The sequence below is a fragment of the Ciconia boyciana genome, chromosome 2 (genome assembly GCF_034638445.1).
Source record: "Ciconia boyciana chromosome 2, ASM3463844v1, whole genome shotgun sequence".
NCBI classification, from domain to species: Eukaryota; Metazoa; Chordata; class Aves; order Ciconiiformes; family Ciconiidae; genus Ciconia; species Ciconia boyciana.
The window spans coordinates 58,861,073-58,873,270 of NC_132935.1; the positions used below are offsets into that span (position 1 = coordinate 58,861,073).

At 42.6% G+C, this 12,198-nt stretch overlaps 1 protein-coding gene across 2 annotated transcripts in view; it reads left to right on the forward strand.

The window, feature by feature from the left end:
* Positions 1-1,328: 1,328 nt before the first annotated feature.
* Positions 1,329-12,198, forward strand: part of LDLRAD4 (low density lipoprotein receptor class A domain containing 4) — a 289,229-nt gene continuing 278,359 nt past the window's right edge. The window contains exons 1-3 of one of the 2 annotated variants that reach the window (XM_072852786.1): positions 2,270-2,390; positions 5,616-5,692; positions 5,968-6,043. The gene's annotated coding sequence lies outside the window, so the exon portion shown is untranslated. Of the gene's footprint in view, positions 1,457-2,269; positions 2,391-5,615; positions 5,693-5,967; positions 6,044-12,198 lie in introns of those variants that run through there. The other variant, XM_072852787.1, reaches the window with a different exon arrangement.

Sequence of the window (12,198 nt, forward strand, 5' to 3'; positions counted from 1 at the left end):
TTCATAGCTTGGTGCTCTTAATTCTGGGTTGGCAGATTCCTGGCTCCTTCAGGCAGACTTGCATCTTCCTTCCAACTTGCAACTAGGGAGAGGTGAGGCAAGAAGGAAAGCACATTTGCATCGAAAGTGCGCACGCTTGAAGTTAGCAACCTTTACAATTCATCATGTTACTTACTCCCTACTATTTCTTCTGTTCCTTCTTAGGGTCACAGGTACAATGGGGAAGGGAAAAGTCTTCAGAGTGGGAATGTGGACTGAGGCTGATGATCTGAATTAAGAGAAATAGGGATTTTTTTTTTCCCTGTGGGAATGGTGTCCATAAATACTTCTACATTTAAACATTTAATCACAACTTGCAGTTGTTATACTTGTTCTCAACTGGCTTGGGCATAGCTGAGATTATGGTGGCCAATTTACTTGATGATTTGTATCACAGCCCTACCTCCCAAAGGCTATTCACTAACTGGGAGACTGATGCCCAGGGAAAGCTTGATGGTTTTATCAAGCTGAACTGGGACTGAAATGGACAGTGTCTGCAAGTAAACATAGGCAGGCTCGCAGCCTGCCTTGGGTTCATGCCTGCTGGGCCATGACTGGAACTGGGTTTTCCTGTCTTGCAACATTTTTTGAAATGTCACAAAATTTCTCATTCTGCATGGGACAAAGTGTACTTTTTTTGTCGTGTGCCCTCCACCCCGCCCCCCGCCAGCCGATCCCGTCCCTGACAGGGCTGCGGAGGCAGGGGCTGCCTCCAGGCCGGTGGGTGCCCGCCTGGCCGTGTGCGTGGCGGGGCTGCCCCCCGGGGCGGGGGCCCCTCTCCCGGCGGGGGTGGGCGGAGGGGCGCGGCCGGGCCCCACGGGCGGGCCGGGGGCTGCCTCCTCGCCGCAAGTTTCACCTCGACCCGTGCCCCTCTCTCCACCCCCAGGGCCTCGCGGGGAAGCGGCGCAGCAGCACGGGAGAAGCGGGCTTTTCCCCACAGAAGCGGCAGCGGCTCCTCGAAGGAGACGCCCCGCTGTAATTTCGGGCGGCCCCCCGGTCGCTGGCGGGGTCCCGGTCCCGGGGCCGACCTCGCGGCCGCCGCGCACATCCGCCCGGCAGGTGTCAGTGTGGGCTGCAGAGCCGGGCGGGAGCGCGAGGGGAGGGGAGGGAGCGCCGCCGCCCCTCCCCCGCTCCCCCCTTCTCCCCCCCGCTCCCCCCCCCCCCCCGCCGGCGGCGGCGGCCCCCGCGCCCGTCCGCCAGAGCCAGACTCGCTGCAGACAGGCGGCAGCCAGCGGAGCGGGCAGGGCGGGGGGGGAGGAGGGGGAGGAGGAGAGGCTGGGGATGAGTTGGAGGCAGGCACAGCCTCAGCGCAGGGAGAGAGGCTGCCGGAGACAGGCAGGGGGAGGCGGCGAGGCGCCCCGTCCGCTCCGGAGGAGGCCAGCCCGGCGCGGGGGCGAGCGGCGGGGGCCGGGGGGAGGTGAGTGCGTGCGGCCGGCTGCCCGCGGCGGCGGGGCCGGGGGCGGGCGGGGGTCGCTGCGGCGAAAAGTGCCGGGGAAAGTGCGGGGAGGCCCGAGTTGAAGGTCTGGGAGCGTGCGAGGGACGAGGCGGCGCGGCTGCCGGGGGGCTCCGGCGGCGCCCGCCTTCCCTCCCTCCCGCGGCGGGGGGTGCCCCCGGCCCCCCAGAGCTGCTGCCGGGGCCGGGCTGAGCGCGTCCGTCCGCGCCCGCCCGCCACCTGCCCCCCAGGTGCCCCGGCGGGCGCGGAGGGTGTTGCCTGAGGGGGTGTCGGGCGGCCGTTGGCCGGTGCGAGGGGCAGCGGTGACAGGTAGCGCCGTTAGCGGGGGAGCGGCCTGGGCGCCGGGGAGCCCCGCGCCGGCTCCTCCGTGCTGCTCCGCGCGGCCGGGGGAGAAGCCGGACCGGCAGCGCGGAGGGGAGACCCCCGGAGGGGGGCGAGCGGGGCTGGGGAGCCGCCGCGGCGGGCAGGGCGCTGGGCACACGGAGTGCGCGGCACGTCCTCTCCGGCTGCTCCGAAGTAAATAGGTCCAGCTCCGTCTAGCCGCTCACCTCGCCTCGGGATTGATGTAATAGAGCTCGGTGGGCAGTACTGGCGGAACAGCCCTGCTGGGGTGTCCTGCCCAGCCGCGCGGGAGGGATCCTGACGGGGATGGCTGCGCAGCGGCGTGCGCCCAGGTCCGAGCAGGCAACTTTTACAGGAAGGACGAGCGGCAGTGTGGCTACCGGGCTAGCACCCGAGTGACCTATATTTAATGCAGTGCCTTTTTTTTTTTTTTTTTTAAAGTTTATTAGCAGAAGTCTAGCTTTGCCTATCTGTACCTGACGCCTGCCTGCGTTGTTTGCGTTGAATATGTGCATCCCAAATTTCTGAATGGTGTGCCGGGTTTTCCATCGTGGAGGTGGGTAGGTAGTTACGCGTAGGTTATGATTTGATGCTTGCTGAAGAGACAAACACACCGTTGTGTGTAGGTTTAAGTTCACTAAAGAATAAACAGGAAACAGGCAAAATGCAAAAGTAACTTATGTTTTGTTAGGAGATCTTAACTGAACGCCCTGAATGACAAAGGCTTTAGTGGGACTTTTTTCTTCATTGTTCAGAACCCTTTCTGGATAGCAAATGATGGTTGTGCAAGAGAACAGAAATCTGGTGAACAATTTTATATGGCACTAGAAATAGCATTTGGTGTTATAAAAGTTTATTGATCTAAAACATGGGCATCTTCTTGTCAGGAAGGAAAACTCTTTAAGAGGTTTGTCTGTTCTTACAAACAAAAAACTCTTGCATTAAAATGTCTACGGGCTAGAAAGGTGCACCACATAACGCGAGGAGTGAAGTGTATGCAGTACTGTACATCTGAGGCTAGCCAAAAAGGAGGAGAGTTTTTGCTGGTAAGAAAGCCCGAGGGGCAATTACTGGTAGGCATAGATGAGGTAAGAACGTAGAGGCTGCGTAAGTATGGTAATGTTCCTTTCTGGAAAGCATCTGTTGGTTTTCATCCTTCAACCCCTGAGTATGTTGGTTAGACAAAACTTTTATTCTGCCTTCCAATTTCATTTCTAGGATAATGTTTTGGGAAATCTACCCTTTGCAAGGATCCAGAGTTGTTTAAATAACATACGATGCACTGTTGAGTAGAGTTGAATAACTATGCATGTGGTGCACATGTGTATGGTTCTACTAATGAGAATATAAATGTTATGGCTTCATGGCTGTAAATAAAAGGGGAAGTTTTGGTGGGAAGCAGTCTAAGCAACACCCCTTTGTCCATGTTAGCTGAAGTAGCGATGGTACTCTGAACATCTATATCTGTACTGGTGTTTTAGCACCAGGTATTAAGTTACTGTGATACACAAAGTGACCAGCGTGAGGAGAACTTAAATTGGAATGTGTCAACTATATGCAGTTATGTGTAGAAGTAAAAATACATCTTTTTATATATTCTGTGTTTATAGCAGCATATTTAATTCTGACTCTCAGGTGAAGCTCGTTGTTGCATACACATAAGGCATATCAGTATTCTCCAGTAAATTCAGATGCCTGTGTGGGCCTAAATGATGATAAATGCATAATGCAGAATGAGTTAACAATGTGAGACAGTATATTTCAGACCATTGATTTATGTTAATTGAAACATTACAGGCACTAGGCAGTATTTGACTGATGAAGTTTGAATTCAGTCTTCAGCATCTTAGACTTGTTACAAGAAAACTTATGGAAATAGAAAGAAATTGGGATTCAAGATTGAGGCACAGTTGTATTAAGTTTGGTAAGATTAAAACTATTGAACAGTAGCTTAACCTAGGAATTTAGAACTAACCTGTCCCTTTGTTATTTTGAAGTAGAGGAAATGCTGCTTTCTCTGCATAGGATACTGAAGGTGAGACTTGAAATGATGAGTTGTTAGTTTTCTGTGCAGTGAAAGTACCATGTCTTTTTTTTGGGGGGGAGGGTGGAGGGAGAGAAGTTTTCTCTCTGATTTTCTTGACCAAAATTTAGTTGTCTTTTTCACAGATGCCCTACAGTACTCTGTTTAGTGGCTGCTGCTCTTCCACCAAGAACTGATTGTATTTAAGTGACGCTGTCTAAAATAATTTGAAATACTTTCAGCGTGTGATGTGCCAGAAAGAAGTAAATGATTATTGAAATAATAGAAAGGTATCTTAAAAGTAATTTAACTCAGTATAATCTCGAAGATAAATGAACTGTTAAAAAGTGCATGCCTGCCCACCAGCTCTTGCGTTGGCAGGAATGGTTGTTGCATTTAACTTGTGAGTGGTCTTGGAAAAGTTTTTTTCTGTCTGGAGTTTCTAATAGCTTAAAACAGCTCCTTGCAAGTGAATTGCCAGTTACGGAATACAAATACTTCTAGGAGTTTAGAGATGAATTTTTCTGCAGATTGGTTCTGTGGTAACCGTGAAATTCTTCAATGGCACCAAGCTAGTATCAGCTGCTCGTTAAAGGCACTGATGCCAGAACAGTGGTGCATCAGTTGCTGGGAATCCAACCCTGTAGTGAAATGATTCATACATATACATTTTCTTTTCTCAGTTGACAGCTATTTTTAAGAATAAGCCGTCTTGCCTAGAAGGTTGATATCTAAGCAAAGGCAGCCTAGATAGCTAAAAATTTATTTCCCACCAAACATCATCTTATTTTTGCCAGAATTTAATATGTACACTAAAACATTAAATTGTATTGAATTGAATTGATTCTTGTTAAATCTCTGGTGCTAATTGGTCATTATAAAGGGATCGTGACATTTTGGAGCTGCTGTCAGGAAGTCAGCAATTTTTTACACAAACCAAGATGAGTTTGACGTAAATGTCAGTTTGAAGCAACTTCTAATAATAATGGATAGCGATATCTAAATGATAGCAGATTACCTGAAGAACTTCTTGAAATGAGTGGGATTCACTAGGTATCTAAGTCTGCGGAAACTGTCTCAGAAAGAAATAATGACACATCTGTCCAGTGTACTTTAACTTCGATGTGCTGCACAGGCAGAATATTCCAATGAAGGAAAGCTGTTGACCTTTTTTTCCATTGTATTCTTCTGAACCTTGTATTTGAAAGAAAAATTTAAGCTCTTTATTTTAGAGTAGAGTTTTATTTGCTTAATTCTGAGACTGTCAGTTGAGTAATAGTAACTCTAAGGGGACAGCAGTAGAAAGAATGCTTGCAGGTGAATAAGAGTGATCGCAACATTACAGTGTGTTCTGTACTTCACACTGGCAATATGTCTCTGTATTCATCATCTATATTTATTTAATATATGCATTTCAGTAGCATCTGCCTTGATTTAGCATATTTGGAATATGCTAAAAGTAGATGCATTTTACTAAACGCTTTTTCTTATTGTTTAGTTAAGCAGTGGAAATTTGCAAGTACCCATATCACCATTCATTATCACTCAGCATAATAATGGGTAAATTTAATCTTCCTGATTAAGATTATTTTGGTCACAAGAGACAAGGGAATGAAAATGAATAATTTTCTTGGTGTTGTGCTGTGTCTGTGTTGTTCATATCTGCCTTTCTTTTCTCTAAAATCCTACTACAGACAGCACTCTGACCTTTTAAACTGTGTTTGGATGATCTTGCTCTACATCAAACTTTTCTTTCAGATAGGAGACAGAAATTAAGAAGAATCTAAATGCAGTTTCTCTTCTTACTGCCAATGGAGAGCTTTCCTAGATTTGAAGTAAGTTTTCTTTGTGCCAAATGGTTGACTTTTCTAGAATAAAATCTCTCTGGGCTATGCAAAAAGTCCTCTGGTTAATATATTGGCATTCCCAGAACCCACTAAAAGTTAGGCAGGTTGCCAGACACCACTTAATGAGGATGCCGAATGTCTGGCACAAATCTGCATGAAAACCAGCAAAGAAGCTGGGGGTGGAAGTGCTTGCGGTGGGGAGAGGGGCTGGGAAGGCAACACATCCACACCCATAATTTGTTTTTAATATCTGCATTTTGCAGAGAAACTGATCAGAAATCCTTACCACTGGATTTTGAAAACTCATTGGGCGCAAGAGTCCGGATGCTCCAAATTGAGGTAGCTGTGTTCTCATAGGAATATGGTGTTATGATGAAAGTAATTTATGAGTTAGGGGGGTTAGTTTTTGAGGAGAGCACCAAAAGAGGATGGGAAATGATAGTGATTTTATGTTTTATTATCTGCTAAAACTGAAAAGCATTTGAAAATGTTGTTAGACAATTCAGGGGACAATGGAAGTCAGTGATTGCCAGCATCCACACAGAAAGGCTGTTAAAGTTACATGTCAGGGATAAATAAACTGCTGCTGCTAGAACACTTATGCTCAGCGTAAACCTGTGGTGTGTGGCTCTGCCTTATGCCACTGTGCTTAGGTTTTGCTACATGTTAAGTAGAATTGCAGGTGTAATAGACTCTCTGATGGCTAGATACCTGTTAAAAAAAATTAGTTGTATGCCAAACTGAGGCATTTTTCCATTAAGAGTGCCATTAGAAACAGAATATATTGTTTTGTGTTGAATCAAATGTTTAAAGGTTGAAACTGATTAAGCAAACTTAGTTATATTCTGAACTGAACATTATTTCAGACATTTAAAGCACAAACATTTCCAGCATTTTTCCCAGGCTTTAGTCTTTCCCCTACCCAGCCAAAAAAGCATTAGTCCTATATAGACAAATTTATAAATAGACATCTGGTCGGTAGGCATGACTGAAAATATTTTTTTTTAATCCAAAATAATTCTAATAGGAGTTTTTTTGCACATGGCTGAATTTGGAAACATGTGTGCTTGTTACTTGCTTTTTCAGTATGTTTCAGTTGTGTATTTTACAGTTTTGGAGAACTGTTCCTCTTAAGAGGAATTTTACTCACTAGAATAGTGGTACCTGCTTGATGTGTACTTTTGGGTAGGACTAAATTGTAATCCACATGCTCCTGTTTGGTTTTGTTTGGTTTCACTAAGATGACATGATAAATGAAAATACTAAAGTCATTGGACTTTAGTGCTCATTGCAGCAGAAAAAAGGACAAGTGTATTTTGACAGTTGTATGGGGATCTTTGCAAAGTTTTATCTGTGTTGACACTGACTCCTAGCTGTCTATAGGACAGGGAAAACAAGTGGTGAGAGTGGTGGACATTGTACCTACATTTTTAAACTAGCATGTGTTTAGGATTAGTTCTAAAAGGCAGGACAATATCTCCTAGAAAAGATACACTGCTCAAATGCTGCACATGAGAATGGAGTGGGTTGATGAAGTGTCTGTAGGAATTTCATTGTGTTTCCATCTCCTAGTGCTCTTGATTTCTTCTGTGCTAAACACCCTGGTACCCTTTTGTTGAACACTGATAATAAATCTGCTTCTGAAAAAACGTAGTCACAATATTGAACTTGCTATTGCCTGTAAAAGAAGAGTTTGGAGATTTCTATTCTTTTTGTATTCCGTATTTCATTTTGTTCCTATGTTCTGAAATTGTCTGTAAAAGAAGAGTTTGGAGATTTCTATTCTTTTTGTATTCAGTATTTCATTTTGTTCCTGTGTTCTGAAATTGTGTGTAAAAGATGTACTGGTTTTTAGGGAAGATGTGGTTTTTTTAATGTTTGTGTGATAAATATCTTGGGGTTTGAATGATTCTATCATAATCTTTGACCACTGAAAGTATTTAAGTCGTGATTTTAGAGGACAGTACAAAATTCTGTTAGAACGAATGTTAATGCTTAATAAAGTAAAATCTAGAACCTCTCCCACATTGAGAGAAGACTGGAAAACAGCGTTTTCTTCTGGATAAACCCTGATTTTTACTGGGAATTCTAAAAAAAGAGTTGACTCATCTGCCTAGTATTATCTAGCATATGCCAGTATAAGGCTACTGCGCTTTAACTTTCAGCATCCAGTATTTGCAAGCATCTTCAAGCAGTACTTTATTTTTTAAACACAACTTCCACTCTTCTTGATTTCAAAGATTATTAGAAGGAAAATGTGTGATTCTTTTTTAATTACCTTTTAATGTTGTGTAGCTGAGCCTATTATTTTGGTTTTTCACACCTGTAACCTACTCGTTCTCCATTTCATAGAGCAAAAGGAGGGGGCAGTCTGTGACTGAGATATGAAGCAATCTCTTTAACAACTTTCTTCTTCCACTGAGACTTTCATGAAATTTTTACTGTGTGTTAATTAAGAGTGATCCATTATTACTTTGGACTTGTAAACACCTTTAAACATTCCATTAGGTGTTAATGACACATGAAGCAAGAATTAATACGAACTTGTTAGTCCTATATCTAGTAGGGATGTACTATATGTAATTGCCTAAACATAGCAGTGTTTCTTAAACTATTGGGTGTAAAAGGTATTGCTTCATTTTCTGCTTTTGCTTAACCATTGGTTATTGAGTCTAGTGATGCTAATTCATAAAGGGTATTTTGTCCTGTATTATATAGAATTTCAACTGGACGTTTGCCATGGTTTGCTTGGGATTTTCATAAGACAAAAGTGAGTTGCCTGGCTTCTGCCCTACGGGTCAGAGTTGAGGAGCATAGCAGAAGGTGTGGGAGAGAAGATGTAAGGAACGCTTATAAATAAATCTAACTTAATCTCCATAGCTGTTAAACTGGCGCCTTCTGTGAAATACCAAATTGGTGTGTGTTCTTCTCTTATAATTTCACCTTAATGGATAGCTGGTTTTGTAGGTTTTGCTTAACTAGTGTTAAGCAAAATGAAACTGAACGTTTGTAAAAATATGTGCAGATAGGATAGAATACTCCTAAATTAAAAATTGCACCTGGTCATATAAGAGCTAGACTTGGACTGACTAGTTGTCTCTGTTGGCCAGTGCAGTTCATGTGTAGATGTTTTGTTTTACAAAAGGTTTGTCTTGACTATAATTCCTCACCGGACTTGTATGGGTAGTGGAAGTGGAGAGGAAGGGGGTTCTATTAATATTTCCCACATGGATGTTTTCTGTGTTTGTGACCCTTTCATGTTCTTCTTACTGTTTTAATAACCTTCCTAGCAGGTTTTTAGAAACAGCACATTTGAGATTAACTTTTTGCAAGTACCCAATTTTCATTTAAAATATCTTAAATTATGAGTTATCCTTACTTAATTGGTAAGCCTAACATGTGATCTATCTATCCAATCAAAGCAGCTTGCATTATGTTGAATACAGGTACTGTTTGGTGCCTACTTTCACATAGCTTATAATAATAAAAATTTTTTTAAAAAGCTACCATCTGTTGATGAACAGAAATACTGCCAATGTTTGTCAAATGTGTGCTTTATCTGTTCTGTTCTACTTAGCACCTTATGGCAAAGCTTTCTCATCAAAGCATTTTACAAATATCTTTATTCTTACAGTGCCTTATTAGATTGATAACAACTGTGGTATCGCTTTTTAATGTAGGGATTCATGTACCAAGGATTAGGGAGATAAACATCTCTTTAGTTGCAAGAGGAAGTCACCTGCAGTGGGTACAGAGATGAGGATTCTAACTCACAGCTGTAGGTGAAAATCACTGTTCTGTTCTAATGATCTTTACAGCCTTTTGGTGAAAACAACTGGTATAATGTAAAGTTTCTACAGCGAAAGCTCCAATAATCTATGTAGATTGGTCTCCTTTTTTTCATAGGTGGTGGCTGGGCAAGTAGGTAAATTTCAAGAAAGAAATCTCACAGTGCTGATGTGTGTTAGTGCTGATAATGTGCAGTAACAAGTTAAGAAGCATTTGGTTCATGTTTCTTTTAAATTTGTTTGAAATTACCTAAAACCATAGCAAACCAAGAGGAATTAAATATAGAGAGGAAAAAGAGGGCCTCTATGGGTTGTAGAGTGGGAGTTAGATGTGTAAGATATTCTGAAAGTGTCTCTTAAAACGATGAATTCTCTCTTCAGTTGAATATGCAACCAGCAACAGACTCTGCCTTTTCCCATTCCCTGTTTTCCTCTGGGTATTGTTAGAGGTTGGAGATAAAAGCCTTTAATCATGTCTACATGGAGACACCAAAGCAAATCACTTGAAGTGTTGAGTCAAGATGTATATGTTAAAGTATGTTAAACTTGTGTGTGAATGCTGTGTTGAATATAGAACAGCCTTATATATTTAGCTTGAATCAATCAAAGGTCATTTTACATCTGAAGGAGAACATCATTCAGAACATAAGTTAAATTACAGTGATCTAAAACCATCTGTGTATGAATGAGAGCCTCTTGACATAGATGTTTACCATGCTTTAACTTCAGCATTTTATACTGTACTTGATTTATCTCAACTTTCCTCCGTGTCGCTTGTTATTGATCAGTTTTCGTGATGCTGCTATTAAGAGGCATCTTAGATGGAGCTAATTGCAAACTTTCAAGTGAACGTAATTTAATCAGAAAATGGGAGTTCGTTGAACTTGAGATGTTTCATTGCAAATATTTTTGATTTGACAGACTTTCACTGAAATCAAAAGAAGGCACAACCTCTCTTTGATTCCTGGTGAACTGTGTTTTGGCCAGAGGCCTGGTGTTTTCAGGGTCCTCGGCATGGAGCTAAACTGCCAAGGATCCTACTTTGTGACCAGGGATGCTGTGTTTGTAGGAACATGTGGTTTCCTTGGACAGCCTGCGTGAGAAGTTTGCTGCAAGTCAAGGACTGAAGAAATCCCTGTGGACCCACCTCAGATCTGGGGACATGCAGTGATCCTCTGTACCTACGTATTGAAACTGTCAGTCCTCTAAAGAGTAAAACTAAGAAAAAAATCCCTTCTGTTTGACAGCTGTAAAACTGAAGCCTTCAGTTGGTAGGAAATCAGGAGATTTTGGGGGTTTGTCTGCTTTGAGACAAATTAATAATATTGGAAAATATCTTGCAGCCCAGAAACTGGCTGGTTCTAGTCTGAGCTGTGTTTCATTATGCTTTCATGGATGCCGATTAATCTCTCTCTTGCCCTTTCTTTTCAATCCGGAGTTCATCAGAAGGAGTACCTCAGGAGAACCAAAGCCTCTGTTGCCTAAAGGCTTTAATTTACCCTTTGTCATGTCAGCCCTGACCACAGAGGTTTGCAAGCTGCACTTCCCTATGTCTTGCATAGGAAGGCTTAAATAAAGGAAAGAATATCCTGAAGTTTTTATATTCTGAGAGGTTAAAATAAATTATGAAGCCTATATTCTTCAGGGTTCTGAGAAAGAAGGGAGGTGGTAGCTGTCTTTTTTTCTGTTTTTGTCCAGCTGAACTTGTCTCCCAGAGGGACAGTTGTATGGCAGAGAAGAGGAACTGTCCCGTTGAAGTAGTTGCAGATGTGGTGTATATAGCTGGAAATTCTGTTTTACCTACGCTCTTTTGTAAGTGACCCTTACAAAATTTAGACTTTTCCTGGATGTTCCTGTTGAGGTCCGTGGTGTGATGGAGGTAGAGATTGTATTATTTCTCTAAAGAGGAAAAGGATGCTCTTGTCTCTTTGTTTATAAACATTGTATTTTATAAGATGATTCAAGGAGTGTGGTATTCTCCTTATAAGAAAAACCTTGTGAACTTTCAGTTGTCCAAGAATATAAAAGCCATGCTAAAAGCTGTGAATGAAAACTTGGGAGCGACTTTTATTTCAATGCATTGAAATGATTGTGTGGTTGAAGATACTGAAAGCACAAGTGTCCCTTTCGAAAATGAAGAGAGAAATGAGTTATGTTGTATTAGCTGTTGTACATTTAGCTGATGCTTCCAAGATGTTTGCATACTTGTTAAGTTTATGGCCACTGCAGTAGAGGCAGATAGATTTTAGCAGCTTAAGCATCTCCCTGACTCATGAACGTACAGAATTCCAAACATATTCCCAGGGTCAGTGAGTTGATTTGTTTTTGAAATTAAAAAGTTTTGTCACAGAGTTGTAATAGTCTCAAAGATCTAACTATTGGTTTACATGGTGTAGCAGGTATTAGAGACAAGAGGAAATATGTAGTAAGTCATCTTCCTGATATCTTAAGTCTTATGGTTGGGTGAAGGAGAAGAGTAAAATTCTTACTGGATGCTAAGGATAGCCTTTTTACACAGTCTAAAAATGTCAAATGAATATTTTTTCCCTGTTTCTGACCTTGATGTGTAAAATAGGCCGTAGTCCCCTCGTGTACTTGAGATGTTCTCAGGTGTCTCTGACACCTACCAAAAAAATGCTGTATGCAACTGGTTCTGTTATCTCCCACATATTTCTGCCGGTTTTCCTGTTGTTCCTGTAGCTAGAC